At 33.0% G+C, this 16,643-nt stretch overlaps 1 protein-coding gene across 12 annotated transcripts in view; it reads left to right on the forward strand.

Annotated features, from left to right (window-relative positions):
- MEF2A (myocyte enhancer factor 2A) overlaps window positions 1-16,643 on the forward strand; it is a 181,045-nt gene that overhangs the window by 22,862 nt on the left and 141,540 nt on the right. For 11 of the 12 annotated variants that reach the window (XM_060293905.1, XM_030873134.2, XM_070044859.1 and 8 more), the window contains exon 2: window positions 2,970-3,055. The gene's annotated coding sequence lies outside the window, so the exon portion shown is untranslated. Of the gene's footprint in view, window positions 1-2,969; window positions 3,056-10,074; window positions 10,113-16,643 lie in introns of all 12 variants that reach the window. The other variant, XM_030873125.2, reaches the window with a different exon arrangement.

A 16,643-nucleotide genomic window follows, 5' to 3' on the forward strand; every position in this document is an offset into this window, starting at 1 on the left:
ATAAAATATGATATTCAACATTTGTCACTGAAATGGTAATGCCTTCAAAGGTCTCATTTGTTTCAGAGGACCTTTTTTAAAAGTTTTCTTTTCTTTTTTTTTTAAATGACCTCTCCATGTGCTTTTTGTGATAGTGTTTGTGTACTTTTTAGTTCTGGTAGTTGTCATATAGGAGCTTAAAATGTATTTTTAAAGTTATAGAGAATTATCACTGTTTATAATTTTTGTTCACAGCAGCCACCGACTTGTTATTCGTCAGGATGTCTTCATATATAGATATTGATGTGCATTGTATATCTGAAGCCGCTCAAGTGTATCAGTCCTCTGAGACTGATATGCTTTGCTCTCTTTTGAGTCTGTTGCTATAGTATGCATTCGTTTATTTCACTTATTAAATTTATTCAACAAAAGCATTAACTGAACTGTGGTTAAAAGCATGCCTGGGTTCTAATCCTGGCTTTACCACTTTACTGGTTTAGCTGTGTGACCTTGGCTAGCTGCTTCTTAGTGTTTCAGTTTCCTCTTGAGGATAATAGTGAGGTTATTGTTGGCTTTACATCACTTAATATGTGTAAAGCAATTAGGCTACTGATTAGCATATGATAAATAATTAAATGTTATTGCTCCTGTTGCAGTTATTATTACTATTATTGTTATGTTAGGCCTTTCTTGGACACCTTTTCTCAAATTTTAATCCCCTCCCTATGACAGTACTTCCTTCTCTGCTTTATTTTTTTTTCATTAAGGACTTTCCACTAGCCTGCTGTATACACTATATATCCCTTATTCACTGTGTGCTGTAGGTCTCCCCCACTAGAATGTAAACTCCATAAAGTCAGGAATAGATATAGGGATTTATTCCTAGCACCTAGAGAAGTGTCGGGAGTATATTGGATGCCCAGTAAATGTTGTCTGAATGGATAATGTTGAATTGTGTGCCAGGTATTGACTAGATATTGGGGATATAGAAATGAAAAAAGTGCAAAAAGGTTTCTTCTCTTAAAAAGCATGTAGTATAATAGAAGAGACTCATACCTACAAAACTAACTATAGTTATTTTGCCCCATGTAAGTGATGGTGATGGTGGTGGTAAAGGATATCTGAGGATGGCCTCATAGAAGGTGTCAGTTGAACTGGACATTTGATCCAGATAAGGAAGATTGTTTCCAGGCAGAGGTAAAATCTTGAACAAAATTACAGAGTTTGACAGTTTGGGCAATGGCTTGAAACTAGGAATGTCAGTATCATGTCAGGTTAACAACAGTTAGGTTAACAACAGTGTAGGTTAATTAGAAGTAGAGGGAGCTAGGAAATTGGTTGGGACCAGGTTTGGGAAAGATAGCGGTTAGAGGTACAGGTTGTCTAGCTCTTACCTGGACAGAGTAATGGGATTTTTGATGTTCAATATGTGAAATTTAATGATAACTGGCTGTAGCACTAACATTTTAGTTTTGGTTTTATTTTTTGAAGGTGAGAGTGTATTTCTTTATAGATTGTTATAAATGAACTATAAAAACTTGGTTTTTAGAATATTGCTTTTTAGAAACTATTTGAGAGCTGTGTACAAAACATTTGTCAATAACGGTTAATTTATAGAATTGAGGAATTAATATTTTTTGAATTAAGAATGTGTACCACGTGTGTAATTATCAAATTTTTATTTAATTTGTTATTTCCCATGGGTCAAATTGCCAAACTTTAATTCCTACTGTGGCACTGACACAAAGCTGGTGTCAAAATATATTTAAAAATAATTAGTTTTGTTTAGAATGAGAACACATGAAAAATAGGTTCATTTTGAATTATTGGATTTTAGAAATTGGTAATGTATTGGTATTTGAGGAGATTGTTCTGTATTTCGGTACAATTAGACTAAAAGCTGAAATTGGCTTTTTAAAGCAAGCTCCTTTTAACCTTGGCAAAAAAAAAAAGGCTTATTTATGTGTGTGTGTGTGTGTGTATGTGTTTTAAAGTTCAACTTTGAATGCTTAATTTGTTAATATAAAAAGAATATTTGGCAGACTATGGCTCCCCCCCTCCTGCTTCTAGAGGGGTTGTACATTTCAAATAGAAACAAAATTGTAGTATCACAATAATTAGTATTGCTGAACAAGATTCAAAAGACTGGTGTTTGTGTGGAGAAATTACCGTTTTCATTTGATGAAGCAGATTTACTTGGGGATTGTCATAATTACCCAATCATGCAATTCTAAATTATTAGATTAGCATCATAAATTGATCCTGGCCAGTCAGGGTGAGGAGAGGCTTTTACCATCTTTCTCTTTCTACCTAAGTGTCTTGCTACTATTTCCAAGCAAAAGTGTAGCAGGACTGGATTATTCTTTATGCACTACTGCATTGGTTAGCATTTATTAGTGTTCCTTTATTAATGTGAATTATTGACATTAATCTGTTTTATATTTGTTTTTGGCATTTTTATGTTGATTTTCATTTCATTGTTCCCTTTAAAAGAGTGGAAGCTATAAGTATACACATAGCATTTGAATATATACACATTTTATGGCAACGCAAGTCACTGACCCATTGACAGTTTTTTTTTCTAAATGAGAACGTAATACAATGAACATTTTCAGAATGTAACTATTTTATCAAAACGTAAATTCAGTAGGCTGTGTATACCAGTTAAATATAAAGTATATCATGTGATATAGAGGATAGGAAAGTGGGACCTAGGACACCAATTTGTGAATCTTGGCGTGGATAGAATATTACTGAACATTTAAGTAATACTTCCTGAAGAAAATGGATTAGTGACATTAGCAATGCCCAATTGGCTAACATTGTGTTTTTATTATACAAATTTTAAAAAATTTATTTTTCTATTATTCAGTAAGTATTAGTGGAACTATCTGTGGATTGTTGAAATTTGTAGTAATGAAATTATATTTAATTTTGTTTTAGAGTTAAGAATAATTACTAACCCATCTAATATTTTTTTCTTTATTAAGGAATTGGATTTTGTGAAAAAGTAACAAAGAAGAATTCTCTGCAAGGATCACATCTAAGTGCACTTTCTGCTGATACATCATTTCTAGTAAGACATCCTTTTTTCTATGTTATGAAGTAAATAAAATGGGATTTTTTTTTTTAATAAGACTGTCTTGTGACCTTGAATAGCAGTCACTTTGGAGTTTATTTTGGGGATTAAGGTAGATTAATTAAGGAAATTCATAAAATCCTGTTGAATATACATATATATGTATGTGTATATACACACACACACACAAAATATACATAATGTGGTATAGTGACAGTTTCTCATATAGTGGCACCGCTGAGATAATCCCATACTTTTACATCTTTTCCACTTCCATTTTCCATGTCCATTACATGTATTTGAAAATAAGGGAAAAAAATCTAAAGTCCGTATTTACTGTGACAGTAAGTTGGAGGAAGAGAGGGTTTGAGGACATGAGTTACGTATTATGAGGAGAGATTTTCAAATGAAAGACAAAGTGGACAAATCTAGCCATATTTCTTGAAAGGTGGAAGGGTTGAAGAAAAAAATTTAAGAAATGTTTTTAAAATGTAGACTTTTTTTGTGACTTTGAATTTTTTGCCTTAAGTCGTAGGTCCACATTTGCAAAGCTCTGGAGTAGGCAGTTTTGATTTAAAAACTTACATTGGCCTAGGTTAATGGTTCCAGTATGCTAGTAAGATGTGTAGTTCTCCTCAAAAAGCTTTCATAAGTGAAACTTCACTTGAATTCTACCTTCTATTCAAAATGGAAAAGAATTAATACTACGATATTTTAAAATGTAATTTCAGAAAATGTTAGGGGATAGTTTTTGGTGTGTTATATCTAATATGTGAACATTCTGAATGTTAGATACAGTTGATCAAGCCTGATGGTTATGTCAGTAAAAACCTGGGAAAGCTACTTGCAATATTTGCTCTTGTTATTCTTGTTTAAGAGTACTTTGCTGTTTAATGTTTAAATTTTTTCTTGAATAGTTAAACAGTAGAAAGAATTTTTATGAGCTTACAAAATGAGTTTTTGTTAAAATACTTTATTCCAATGTCAGTTTCTTATGCCCATATATTTTTCTTCTTAAACCTTGACTGCAGAACAGCCCATTTTATGATATCCTTCAGTTTGGGGAACTAGGGGAAAAGGTATTGTTTTTCCAATTGAAAAGTATCCTTCAGTCGAAAAATTGTATATGTACAGGAAGGATGGGAATAATGAAGTTTAGTTCACATTTTAAAATATAAACCTTGGTTAGTCTTCTGTATATCTTTTAATGTTTTTTTTCTTTTCTTATCTTTTTTACATTTCATATATATATATATATATATATATATATATATATATATATAGTTCAGTAACTGCTCAACACTGAGTGATTTGAATTAAAGCACTATAGGAATTTAGACATTCTCATTCCAGAGAATTTCACCTATAATTTCCTTATAATTCTGTACCTTCTCTGAACCTCCGTGATGGCTCTGAGCATAACTTCAGTTGTTATATTTGGGTTATGTTTAAGCTTTAGGGTATCCTCTATGATACTTTTTTCACTAAGTTCTGAAGATATAAACAGTGTCTTATTCTTTATGGCAGGTTTTGCATGGTTCTGAGGGCTGTGATTGAGTTAAGAGCTACTTGTTTTGGAGTTACTCTGAGTTCTTAGATGGGAAACACTCTTTCCTTTTGAGTAGTTTCAAATACTGACTGAAGAACTTCAGATTTGTTTTCCCTATAATTCTGCCCTAATTCTGAGTAGAAATTGGAGGAGTTGGCACAGACATTGGGCAAAATTTTTTCTGCCTTTTTTCTTTTCCTTCATGTCTTAGAACTGCTTTGGGCTCTTATATTTTAAGCGTTTGGTCCCCTTTGAGTTAATTTTTATATATGGTATTAGGTAAGGGATGAGATTTATTTCTTTGCATATGAAAATCAAATTGTTCAAGAAGCATTTTTGAAAAGGTTATATTTTCCCCTACTGAATTACTACCTTGGCACCTTTGCTGCAGATCAGTTTACATTATATGGGGGTCTATTTCAGGATTCTGTTATGTTCTATTGATTTATGTATCTATCCTTATGACAATACTGTACTGTCTTGATTACCATAGCTTTATATTAAAATCAGGTAGTGGGGCTTCCCTGGTGGCGCAGTGGTTGAGAGTCCAACTGCCGATGCAGGGGACATGGGTTCGTGCCCCGGTCCAGGAAGATCCCACATGCCACAGAGCGACTGGGCCCGTGAGCCATGGCTGCTGAGCCTGTGCATCCGGAGCCTGTGCTCCGCAACAGGAGAGGCCACAACAGTGAGAGGCCCGAGTACCGCAAAAAAAAAAAAAAAAAAATCAGGTGGTGTAAATCCTCCAAGTTTGCTCTTCTGTTTCAAAGCTGTTTTTCTATTCTAAGTCCTTTCCATTTCTGTGTATTTTAGAATTAGCTTGTCATTTTCTACAGAAAAGCCTTAGTGGGATTTTGATTATGAATGCTTTTATCATAGAGGCTAATAAGGAGATAGTTAATCTCTTAAGGAAGTTGAGTCTTCTGTTGTGTGAATTTGGTATATTTCTCCATTTAAGCTGTCTTTAGTTTCTCGGCAGTATTTTATAGTTTTCAGTGTAAAGGTATTACACGTATTTTGTTGAATTGATCTCTGTTTTCTATTTTTATGTTGTTGTAAATGGCGTCTTAAAATCAGTTCCCGATTGTTTGTTGTTAGTGTATAGAAATATAGATTTTTACATAAACCTTTGTAATTTATGATTCTGCTAAACTCACTAGTTCTGGTGGCAGTTTTGTGTATTCCTTCAAATGTTCTGCGTAGACCATCATCTTGTCTGTGAGTGTAGACTATTTTACCTCTACCTTTTCAATTTTTGTACCTTTTATTTCTTTTGCTTGCTTTATTGCACTGCCTAGTAGTCCCGGTGCAATGTTGAATAGAAGTGGTGGGCTCACATTGTTGCCTTACTCTTATTTATTTATTTATCTATTTATTTATGGCTGTGTTGGGTCTTTGTTGCTGTGTTGGGTCTTCGTTGCTGCACATGGGCTTTGTTGTGGTGCACAGGCTTCTCATTGCGGTGGCTTCTCTTTGTTGCAGAGCATGGGCTCTAGGCATGCGGGCTTCAGTAGTTGTGGCTCATGGGCTCTAGAGTGCAGGCTCAGTAGTTGTGGTGCACAGGCTTAGTTGCTCCGTGGCATGTGGGATCTTCCCAGAGCAGGGCTTGAACCCGTGTCCCCTGCATTGGCAGGTGGATTCTTAACCACTGCGCCACCAGGGAAATCTCTGTTGCCTTACTGTTGATCTTAGGTCAAAACCATCCAGGCTTTTACCATTAAGTATGATTACCATCATACTTAATGTAGGCTGTAGGTTTTTTATAGATGTCCTTTATCAGATTGAAGAAATTCCCTTATATTCGTCGTTAGCTGAGAGTATTTTTTTTCTTATTATCAGTGAGTATTTTTATCAAATGAATTTTTATCAGATGCTTTTTCTGCATCTTGAGATGATCACATGGTTTTTTTCCTTTTGTCTGTTAATGTAGTTGATTGATTTTTGAATATTGAATGAATAAATCATACATTTCTGAGATAATCCCCACTTGGTCATGATGTGTTAATACTTTTTATATATTGCTGGGTTAAATTTTTTATATTAAGACGCCATTTATTTTGGTGAGCTATCCCAAGAATTATCTCACTTTCAATCTTTTTAGGTCAGTGATACAAAAGCATAAAATTCCGATGTTGAAGCCTTGAAGAAAGTTGTTACAGATACAGATAATAGACAAAAATTGCAAATATGTAAATGTTTTCTGATATCTTGAAATAAAGGTAATTTTGAGTTAAATTGTTGTATAAGTTCAGATTTGTGTTAGAGATTTTTTTCATCTGTGTTCATAGTAGACATTGGTATGTAGTTTTTTAATAATGTCTTTGGTTTTTGTATCAGGATAACAGGGTGAGTTGGAGAAATTTCCTCTTCTGGAAAAGTTTTCATACAGTTGGTGTTATTTCTTCTTTAAGTGTTTGGTAGAATTCACCAATGAAGACCACTGGCCTTGGAGTTTCTTTGTGGGAAGGTTTTAAGCTATGAACTCAATTTATTGGATTGATATTGGGCTATTCAGATCTGTAATAATTCTTTTTGAATAAGCTTTAGTTTTTTGTGTCTTCTAAGGAATTTGTCTATTTCATGTAAGTTGTCTAATGTATTGGCATGAAGTTTTATGTTATATTTCTTTATTGTTTTAATGTTTGAAGGATCTGTAGTGATACCTTCTCTTTCATTCTAGTATTTGAGACCTTCCTACTTTTTCTAAAGGAGCATTTAATATTTAAAACGTTTCTCTGTCTGCATTCTGCAAAGTTTCTTTACGTGTGTTTGTTTACATGGAGTTAATTTTTAAGCTCCTTTGTGATTTTTTTTGGACCTATATAATTTCCAAATATTTCCTAAACTTTCCAGATATTTTTCTCTAATAGGTTTTTAATTTAATTCTTTTGTGGTCCACAAACATATTTTGCTTTGTGGGTTTATTATAGAGTGCAGAACGTTGTCTGTATAAATGAATGTTTTGTGTGCACTTAAGAAGAATTGTATGCTGTTGAGTGGAGCTTTCTAAAAATATTAGGTCAAATTGATTGATAGTGTTCGTCAAGATTTATCCCTTCTGATTTTCTATTTGTTTACAGTAATTGCTGAGAGAAAAGTCAACTTTAATTGTGGATTTGTCTGTTTCTCCTTTCACTTACTGGTTCATGTATTTTGAAGCTCTTTTAATAGGTGCATACATATCTTTTTTTAAAAATGTATTCTTGATGAATTGGGTCTTCTATCTTGTCCCTCTCTATCTCTGGTAATATGTTGCGAAGTCATTTCTGAAATAGCTTGTATAGTTTCTGACAGAAAGTCTGCTGTTATTTTTACTTTGTTGCCTCATATGTAAATTTTCTATTTTGTTTGACTGCTCTTCAGTCTTACAACTCTTTTAGTGACTATGTCACTTGATTATAAATGTGCCTTCATATGGTTTTCTCTGTGAAAATCCTGTTTAGTTTTTTTGAGTTTTTTTTTTTTAAACCAAATTTAGAAACATATTGACCACTATTTTTTCAGATATCCCACTTATCCCAGGTGATATTTTGGAGGGGAGGGAATTTCAGTTATACTTTTGAGATTGTCTGTCTCAGCACTTAACTCCCCCTTTTTTTTCATTCTTTTTTTCCTCTGTTTTATTTGGATGGTTAATGTCATGTCTCAAGGTTCACTGATTGTTTTTTCAATATATAATCTGTTCTTAATATCATCCAGTATGTTTTTTGTTTCTAATAATTATTTTTTATCTCTGGAAGTTTTATTTTTCATTTTTCTCCTCATCATATTCTTATTTTTCTTTACCTTTTCTAACATATAAAACTTATAATCATTGTTTTAATGTCTTCATCTGTTAATTCCATTAACTTTATCATTCCTGGTTCTCTATATTGATTGCCTATTATTATTATGGGCCACATTTCCTGCTTTTCATTGTTTGAATGCTGGACATTGTTGGGTATAGCGATTTTTTTGCACTTTTTATACAGTGTTGAACTTTGTTTTTGTACACGTTTAAGTTACTTGGTATCAGCTGAATCCTTTTGAGGCTTTTTTTTTTTTTAAAGCTTTGTCAGCATTGGTCCAGAGTAGCTTTTATTGTGGGGTTAATTTGGTCATCCATTAAGGTTATGTTTTTCTGAGGGTTATAATCCATTTTGAGCATTATTCTCAATTCATTGTAATCCCAATGGATATTATAAAAAATTTTATTAGTTTGTTTCTGTTTTGTGTTCTAAAGGAAATTTTGTGGTCTTCCCAAGAATAGCTTAGTTACGAAAAAGAAGATCAAATCAGAAGACTTTGTCTACTCAAAGCCTATAAATCTACAATAATTACTTTCATGAAATAATGTCACAAGGATAAACAAAAGAAATAAAGAGTCTGAAAGAGGGTCAGTTTGTACATGTGCACTTACTTTATGACAAAACTGGCACTTTAGAGTGGTAGGAAAAGAATTATTCAATAAATGATATTGGAACAATTGGTGATAAAGCAAAAATATGACTCATACTCTATACCATATGCAAAAACCAATTAAAGATTGATTTGTACATCTCAGCGTGAAAGGCAGAACTATAAAACTTTAGAAGCTAAATGTAAGGAGAACATGTTCATGATCTCTGGACAGGAAAATATTCTTAAAAAGAAATAAAATGTGCTGATATAAATAACACAGTTTATAAGTTTGATTACCTTAAAATTAAGAAACTTTGTCCTTGCAAAGTCACCATTAGAATAGAGAGGGAAAGCAGGGTGGAAGATGATATTTGCAACACATGTAACAGACAAAATGTAAATATCAGAATATTCAAAGCACTTCTGCACATCAGTGTGACAAAGACAAAAAATCCAATAGAAAAAGGGGTAAGAGACATAAAAAGGCACCTTCTGGTTTTTTTTGGCTGCATGACACAGCATGTGAAACTTCCCCGATGAGGGATTGAACTCACATCCGCTGCAGTGGAAATGCGGAGTCTTAACCAGTGGACCACCAGGGAAGTCCCTTAAAGGCACTTTCTAAAAGAAATACAAGTATTCAAGAAATATGTGAAAAAGGTGCTTAACTTCATTAGTAATCTGGGAAATACAAATTAAAACTGCAAAGAGGCTCCATAAAACACTAGAGTGTCTGAATTTAAAAAGTAGATTGACAGTACAAGTTTTGGAGAGGATGTTAAGTTATAGCAACTCAGTAAACACTGCTGGTAGGAATATATGTTACTACAACCGCTTTAGGAAACAGTTTGTTACTTGCTTACCCTGTGACCCAATAATTTCCTTCCATGAGTGTACCCCTGAGAGTAGTGAATGAACATGTGTACCAAGAGATATGTTGATAATATTGGTGGCAGCAGTGTTTTAGTAGCTTCAGACTCAATTCAATATTCATCAACAGTTGATTGAATAAAATTGTGATATGTTTATATATATATATATAACATATATATGTTTATATATATATTTATATCTGTTTATTTTATAGCAATAAAAATGGATGAACTACAGCTACATACTACACAGGTAACACAAATATGTTTCTCAATAGAAGCTAGAAACAAAAAAATTCATTATTTGTGATTCCACTTATGCAGAGTAAAATCAAAGCACATAAAAACACGTAAAATGTATACATTTCATGCTTGTGTATATTTTACGTTAACACCAAATATGCCAGTTCCTAATTGTATTGCATGCCTACCCATATTGCTATACTTCTTTTCACATTCATTTAGAAATCTTTTGATTCTGAATATAATGGTATATGCCAAATCATGTTTATCTTTATAAATAAAGATAAAGTTAGACCTAGAACAGCGTTTATATACAGGTTTGATTCAGGTGATACAAGGTTAAAAGATTTAAATGCATTTAGTATTCGTAATAATATAGAGAATGGAGATGGTTTCTAGTAAGAATAATTTATCTTTTTACAAGATGCAATTATTGGCAAAGGTTTTTTTCCAGAAATCATTATGATCTGGGATAGGTATAAGAATACATTTTAAAAATGACAGAGTGCTAATATTGAAAGTGAGTTGGTGGTGGAGGACTAGAATCTCATTCTCATTTTCACACCTTGCCTTGATGTGTCCTTTATTTTTTCTGTGTGTCCCATGTGAAGACGACATTGCTCTTATGTATGTGTAATTAATCTGGGAATGAAAGGTCATGAATGGATGGGATTTAGTCTTAATAAGGGCAGTTTACAAAATATCCTTTTTAATAATAATTTTAATAATATGGTGCTTATCTCTAAGGAGCCCAAGGTGCCCTGTGGTTATATCCTCATAATTTCCTGCAAGAGTTTCAGCTATATTCTTGCTCCACTTTGTACAACTGATTTGAGGTAGTGAAGATGTGAGTCACTAAAAGTCACATGGCAATTCATTGGTATATCTAGAAATAAAATACACATTTTATAGGCTGGTCATTCTAATAAAAATTTCAGTTATAATGTCTTTTTAGTCAGTAGTTTGGATTATTTATCATGATTAATAATTTGTATCATTTAAAAATGTGTGTCTTTAAGGAAACACAATTAAAAAAAATCTTCAAACTCCCTGTACAATTAAATGAAAGGAGCGATAGTGACCTTAAAAAAATTACTTCTAGTTTCCGTCAAATTTAGTTAATACATAATTTTTCACACTATATATGTTGTGTAAAATAAGTTGTATATTTCTCTATTAGGAATAGGTTCTTAACAATATACCCCTAAGCTCTCCTCTAATTTTTTAGCATTCAGCTTTAAAATGTCTCTAATCTGAATATATAACCAGTTATTAATCAGAGAAATCCAAATGAACTAGAAGGATACTATTTTAGAAGTTTAGATGATTTCTCCCCTCCCCTGAACCTATTTATGTTTTGCTATATTAACGATTTTACCTAAAACATTCAAAATAAACTCACAGTGAGAAGTGATATTTTGGAGTTAATGATTTTAGGAAGGGTACCAATATTTAGTATTTCAGTTGTCCTAATTTTTCTAAGAACTAGTTGTTTGGATGTGTTACAGCCAAGTCACAGCTAGCCCTTGCAAACTTAGAAAAAGGCTCTTCTCCCAATTTTAGGTGGATGCTGCCCTCTGCTAGGGTTCAGGGTTTAGAGAGTGGAGAACAAACTGGATTCAGTCCCCACTTGCCTTCTCTTGGCCCTATGCCCATGTGCAGATGCAACCTCCACCATTGTTCAAAGTGCCTTGAGTTATAATGATTTCTTGCCTTTCTTTTGATAGACTTATATCATTTAAATTGTTTTTCAGGCCAGAATATCTATCATGATACCCATGAATTTGTTAGGCAGTCCCTTTTGTAGTTAGTATGGGATTATTTTCTCAGTGATATCTATGTTTCATACTTTTATTGATCATATGTTAATGTTTTTGAATTTTACCTAAAATTTATAACCAAATATAAGTCAGAGCTTTATAAAATTAAGTGTAATTGTTTGTAGGGTATGTTCTGCCTTTATGAAAGTTATATAATACAGAAAAACTGTTTTCAAGTAATAGCTATAAGTTCAAAGTAAAGTTTGTTTTCCTTATTGAATCATATCTTTAAATACTGAGTAGTAGCCATCATTAAGTTCATACAACATATTGTATTTTAAAAATGTGTAATTAGATATAGCATGTGTAATTCTGGCTGAAATGGAATGCTTTGGTCATTTTCCATAAAACAATAGTTAAATGATAGTCTTAAATTAATTTAGAATTTGAATTTCTGCCTGGATTTAATTGTTTGTAAACAGTAATAAAAATATCCTATTTTACAGTGAAGAAAAATATTCTTGTATTAAAAGTAACTGAAAGATAAATCTGTAAGAGCAAAGAATCTCTAATCACATTGAAAATTACAGTAAGATAGTCTCCCTCAAGTTCATGCGACTAAGAGAATAGCGGTTATTTTGTTTATATAGTTAATAAGGGAATGCAAGACATCATTTGTGACTGTGTGTATGTGTGTGCACACGTGTGTGCATAAGGTAGTTGCATTGCCCAGTACTGAAATTGGGATTAAAATTATTTGGCATTGCTTGATTCTGATTTTTTAAGATCTTTTAGCAAAGTGGATGGCTATTAGGGTTTCTTGCTTATTTAGATCAATTTTTTTCCCCTTGTAGTAGATAAAAATTAGAGGACCCAAGGCAATTCGTGTTTAACTGCAATTAAAAAAAATTAACAACATGCTACTAAAAAACCAATGGGTCAACAGTGAAATCAAAGAGGAAATCAGAAAATACCTTGAGACAAATGACAATGAAAACAGAACATTACAAAATCCATGGGATGCAGCAAAAGTAGTTCAAGGAGGGAAGTTCATAGTAATATAGACCTTCCCCAAGAAACAAGAAAAATCTCAAACAACCCAACCTACCACATAAAAGAATTAGAAAAAGAAGAAACAAAACCCAGAGTCAGTAGAAGGAAGGAAATATGAGAGAGGAAATAAATAAAATAGAGATCAAAAAGCAGTAGAAAAGATCAATAAAACCACGAGCTGGTGTTTTGAAAGGGTAAACAAAATTGACAAGCATCTAGCTAGAGTCACCAAGAAAAGAGAGAGAACCCAAAGAAACAAAATAAGAAATGAAAGAAGAGAAATAACAACCAATACTGCAGAAATACAAAAAACCGTAAGAGAATACTGTGAACAATTATATGCCAACAAATTGGACAACCTGGAAGAAATGAACAATTTTCTAGAAACATACAACCTACCAAAACTGAATCAAGAAGAAATAGATCATTTGAATGGACTGAATACTGGAAGTGAAATATAATATGTAATTTAAAAAAACTCCCTGCAAGCAGAAGTCCAGGACCAGATGGCTTCATTGGGAAATTCTACCAAACATACAAAGAAGGACTTATACCAATCTTTCTTCCAAAAGATTGAATATGAGGGAACACTCCCAGAGTCATCCTATGAAGCCACCATCACCCTGATATCAAAACCAAAGAAACTACCAAAAAAGAAAATTACAGGCTAGTGTCTTTGGTGAATGTAGACGCAAAAATTCTCAACAAGATATTAGCAACTTGAATCCAACAATACATAAAAAAGATCATATACCACAATGAAGTTGGATTCGTCCCAGGGTCACAAGGATGGTTCAGCATACACAAATCAATCAATGTGATACACCACATTAACAAAAGACAAAAACCACATGATTATCTCAATAGATGCAGAAAAATTATTTGATAAAACTCAACATCCATTCACGATAAAAACTCCCATCAAAGTGAGTATAGAGGGAACATATCTCAACATAATAAAAGCCGTTTATGACAAACCCACAGCCAACATAATACTCAATGGTGAAAAGCTGAAAGCCTTCTTCCTAAATTCTGGAGCAAGACAAGGATGCCCACCCTCACCACTTCTTTTCAGCGTAGTATGGGAAGTCCTAGCCACAGCAATCAGACAAGAAAAGGCAATAAAAGGTATGCAAATTGGAAGGGAAGAGGTAAAATTGTCATTATATGCAGATAACATGATACTCTACATAGCAAACCCTAAAGACTCCACATAAAAACTAATATATGAAATCAGCAAGGTAACAGGATACAAGATTAATATACAGAAATCTGTTGCATTTCTTTACACTAACAATGCAATATCAGAAAGAAAGTTAAAAAAAAAATCCCATTTAAAATCACGTCAGAAATACCTAGGCACATATCTAACCAAGGAGGTGAAAGACCTATGTGCTAAAAACTATAAAACATTGATAAAGAAAATTGAAGACAATTCACAGAGATGGAAAGATATCCCATGTTCTTGGATTGGAAGAATGAATATTATTAAAATGGCCATACTACCCAAAGTAATCTACAGATTTAATACAATCCCCATCAAAAATACCCATGACATTTTTTCACAGAACTAGAACAAATAATCCCCAAATTTGTATGGAACTATGAAAGACAAAGAATTGCCAAAGCAATCCTGAGGCAAAAGAACAAAGATGGAGACATAACCCTCACAGACTTCAGAAAGTACTGCGTAGCTATGGTAATCAAAATAGCATGGTATTGGCACAAAAATAGACATATAGATCAATGGAACAGAATAGAGAGCCTAGAAATAAACCCACACACCTATAGTCAATCTTTGACAGAGAAGGCAAGAATATACAATGGAGAAAAAACAGTCTCTTCAATCAGTGGTGTTGGGAAAGCTGGACAGCCGCATGTAAGTCAATGAAGTTAGACCACACCCTTACACCATGCACAAAAATAAACTCAAAATGGGTTAGAGACGTAAATATAAGACATGTCACCATAAGACTCCTAGAAGAGAACATAGGCAAAACATTCTCTGACATAAATCGTAGCAATATTTTCTTAGATCAGTCTCCCAAAGTAAAAGAAATAATAACAGAAATAAACAAATGAGACCTAATCAAACTTAAAAGCTTTTGTGCAGCAAAGGAAATCATCATCAAAACAAAAAAACAACCTACAGAAGGGGAGAAAATATTTTTAAGTGATGTGACCGACGGGCTTAATTTCCAAAATATGCAAACAGCTTATAAAATACAGTATCCAAAAAGAAAACCAACTCAAATCAAAAATAGGCAGAAGACCTAAGTAGACATTTCACCAAAGGAGATATACAGATGTCCAACAGGCACATGAAAAGATGCTCAACTTTGCTAATTATTAGAGAAATGCAAATCAAAATCACAGTAAGGTATCACCTCACACTGGTTATAATGGCTATCATCAAAAAGTCTACAAATAATAAATGCTGGAGAGGGTATAGAGAAAAGGGAACCTTGCTACACTGTTGATGGGAATGTAAATTGGTACAGCCACTATGGAGAACAGTATGGGTGTTCCTTAAAAAACCAAAAATAGAGCTACCATAGGATCTAGCAATCCCATTCCTGGGATTTCTAATCCCATTCCTGGGATTTCGTAATTCGAAAAGATACATGCACCCCAGTGTTCATAGTAGCACTATTCACAATAGCCAAGACATGGAAGCAACCTAAGTGTCGAATGGATAAAGAAGATGGGTGTGTGTGTCTGTGTGTGTGTGTATACACACACACACACAAAATGGAATATTTCTCACCCATAAAAAAGAATGAAGTATTGCCATTTGCAGCAACATGGATGGACCTAGAGAATATCATACTAAGTGAGGTATGTCAGACAGAGAAAGACAAATATTTATATATGGAATCTAAAAAATAGTACAAATGAATTTATTTACAAAACAGAAACAGACTCACAGACATAGAAAACAAACTTATGGTTACCAAAGGGGAAAGGGGTGGGGAGGGATAAATTAGGAGTCTGGGATTAACAGATGCACGCTACTGTATATAAAATAGGTAAACAGTAAGGATTTACTTTATAGTACAGGGAACGATATTCAGTGTCTTAAAATAACCTATAATGGAAAATAATATGAAAATCATGTGTGTGTATATATATATGTATGTGTAGATATATAACTGAACCACTTTTCTGTACACCTGAAACTAATACAATATTGTAAATCAACTATACTTCGATAAAAAAACTTAAAAAATAAATATAATAAACTTCTGATTACTCTTTTTAAAATGTCATTCTACATTTTTGAAGTCAAGAATCATAGAGTGAAAGCAGTGATATCCATAAGTGAAATTAAGAAAGCAGTTCTATTTATAATAGCATCAAAAGAATAAAGTACTTAGGAATAAATTTAACAAAAGAAGTGCAATACCTGTACTCTGAAAACTAGAAAACATTGTTGAAAGAATCTAAAGGCAACCTAAGTAAATGGAAGACATACAGTGTTTATGAATTAGAAGACTTACTACTATTAAGATTTCAGTACTCCCCAAACAAATTCAGGGCAATCCATATCAAAATGTTAGCTGGATGTTTTTGCAGAAATTGACAAGCTGATCTTAAAGTTCACGTGAAAATTCAAGATACCTTGAATAGCCAAAAACCAGTCTTTAAAAATAATAAAGTTGGAGGATTCCCATTTCCTGATCTCAGAACTTAACTACAAAGCTATGGTAATCAAGACATTTTGCTAC

Source organism: Globicephala melas, chromosome 2, assembly GCF_963455315.2.
Source record: "Globicephala melas chromosome 2, mGloMel1.2, whole genome shotgun sequence".
Classification (NCBI taxonomy): domain Eukaryota; kingdom Metazoa; phylum Chordata; class Mammalia; order Artiodactyla; family Delphinidae; genus Globicephala; species Globicephala melas.